The sequence below is a fragment of the Macaca fascicularis genome, chromosome 5, assembly GCF_037993035.2.
Source record: "Macaca fascicularis isolate 582-1 chromosome 5, T2T-MFA8v1.1".
Classification (NCBI taxonomy): domain Eukaryota; kingdom Metazoa; phylum Chordata; class Mammalia; order Primates; family Cercopithecidae; genus Macaca; species Macaca fascicularis.
The window spans coordinates 138,394,306-138,396,865 of record NC_088379.1 but is presented as its reverse complement, the minus strand read 5'-3'; the positions used below and the strand labels follow the sequence as shown (position 1 = coordinate 138,396,865).

Sequence of the window (2,560 nt, the reverse complement as noted above, 5' to 3'; positions counted from 1 at the left end):
TCTTTTATCTTTCTCTGCTATGTCATTCTGCTCTCGCTGGTCTGCTGGTCTCTTCTAGAGCGTGGGATTCAGGGTTTATATGGGTGCAGGATGGTGGGCGTGGCAGTCCCAAAGGCAACTTTTTGGGTGCAAGAACAAAAATACCTGTTCTCATTTAGGACTGTGGGTATCCAACTTGAGGGTAGGGCCTTTGCCAGGGGACATCAGTCTTCTACTCAGTATTTCCCTGTCTCTTATCTGTGTCACAGGCACTGGATTGGACAATGTTTCCAAATACAAGAAAAGAAAATTTTCTCCTTTTTGTCCGACATCTTAGCAAGCCTGCGGTGTCTGCTGCTGCTCCCCGAGCTTCGCAATGCCGCCCAAGGACGACAAGAAGAAGAAGGACGCCGGAAAGTCGGCCAAGAAAGACAAAGACCCAGTGAACAAATCTGGGGGCAAGGCCAAAAAGAAGAAGTGGTCCAAAGGCAAAGTTCGGGACAAGCTCAATAACTTAGTCTTGTTTGACAAAGCTACCTACGACAAACTCTGTAAGGAAGTTCCCAACTATAAACTTATAACCCCAGCTGTAGTCTTTGAGAGACTGAAGATTCGAGGCTCCCTGGCCAGGGCAGCCCTTCAGGAGCTCCTTAGTAAAGGACTTATCAAACTGGTTTCAAAGCACAGAGCTCAAGTAATTTACACCAGAAATACCAAGGGCGGAGATGCTCCAGCTGCTGGTGAAGATGCATGAATAGGTCCAACCAATTGTACATTTGGAAAAATAAAACTTTATTAAATCAAAAAAAAAAAAAAAGAAAAGAAAATTTTAAGAAAGAAAATCAGAACTTAATTTCAGATTGTGTGTTTAAAGTGCCATTTGGAAGGCAGAGAATAAAACACAAAGAGGGTAAATATGTAAAAGATTATAGCACCAAGATTCAGCAAGTAACTGGCTTATGCGATTAGAGAGAGGCAAGTTAGAGCTATCCAAGATTGCTTGGGTAGCTGCTGGTGCTATCAAGTTAGATAAGGAATACAAATGAAGGAATGGATTTTACAGGAGGTGATAAGTTCAAATGCAAATATTTTTAATTTGAGGTTTCTTTGGAACATTTGTCAAGAAGATAGATATCTGTCAGAACGAAATTTGGACTAGAGAATATGAGTCTTCCAGTCTTTCATTTATCAGTCATTCCTGGGACCATGAAATTGAACAAAACTTCCTGAGGACAAGAATAGTGGCCTGAAAATGGAATCCAAGAAGTACCACACACACTAAAAAGAGGGTTTGGGAGTAGAAAAGAAGAAAGGGGAGTAACCAGAGTGATCCTGCTGGCAAGAAAAGGAGTGTGGCACAGAGAATGTGAGAGGAACAGGAAGAGACCTCAGAGAAAAAAAGTCAAAGTAGGATCTTTACAATAGAAAACCTAGCCCGTGTATTTGAGAAGTGATTTTAGAAAACTCTTTCGTGAAATTTAGTAGCAATAGAAGGGAAGATAGAAGAGAAGAGAGAATAGTTGTAGGGATAATGTAATTAAATAAGTCTTTTTATTTGTTAACCAAAAAAAATCCTAATGCCCCCCAACCATCTGAATGGACTTCCCCCTTGGCCAGGGCACACTACAATTTAACCTGAAAGACTGGCTCAGGCCATGATGGGAAGTGGGGTGTCAGACATGCCTCATTATACCCTTCAGCATTAACAGCAACACAGACCTTAAGTTTGATAAGAAACATTTAAAATCTATTCTCTCTGAAGCACGATACCTGGAGGATTCATCTACATGATAAAACTTTGGTCTCCATAACGCTTATCATAACCCAGACATTCCTTTTGATTGATAATAACTCCTCCAACCAATTGCCAATCAGAAAAAAATTTAAATCTACATGTATCCTGGAAGCCCTGCTTAGAGTTGTCCAGCCTTTCTGAACCAAACCAATGTATGTCTTAAATGTATTTGATTAAAGTCTCATGTCTTCCCAATATGTATAAAACCAAGCTGCAGCCTGAACATCTTGAGCACATATTCTCAGAGTCTACTAAGGGCTGTGTCATGGGCCATGGTCACTGATAATCGACTTAGAATAAATCTCATCAAATATTTTAGAGTTTGACTCTTTTCATAGACAATTTATTTTGTTTGTTCAGGGTGAAGGCATATGTAAGAGAATATAACTGAAAGAGAAAGAAGATTAGGGCACAATTGGACTCATTGACCTTGAGAAAAAGAAAGATTATCTTATTTAAAAATGGAGAAAAGACCATAAAGACGGATGATAATGTAAAGAAATCTGAAATTAGGTAGAAATTTTTTGAGAACCAATGTACTGAATAACTTCAAATTTATCAATGAATGATTTGTGTTGGCTATTTGTTATAAGGTTTTTGGACATTTAATAGTGCTATGCATAGTGATTAAAATTTGGGATAACTTTCTCATATGATAAATTTGGAAAGCTTATAATGTGAAAGTAGATGATATTAATTGGGTAATTCTTGTCATCCAACCAAAACAGAGTGAGAGCCAACGGCAAAATGCACTCAAGGAGCAAAACACTGTTCCAAGAATTCAAT

At 38.8% G+C, this 2,560-nt stretch overlaps 1 pseudogene; it reads left to right on the top strand.

The window, feature by feature from the left end:
- Positions 1-309: 309 nt before the first annotated feature.
- Positions 310-806, top strand: LOC102126785 (small ribosomal subunit protein eS25 pseudogene; annotated as a pseudogene).
- Positions 807-2,560: the final 1,754 nt, after the last annotated feature.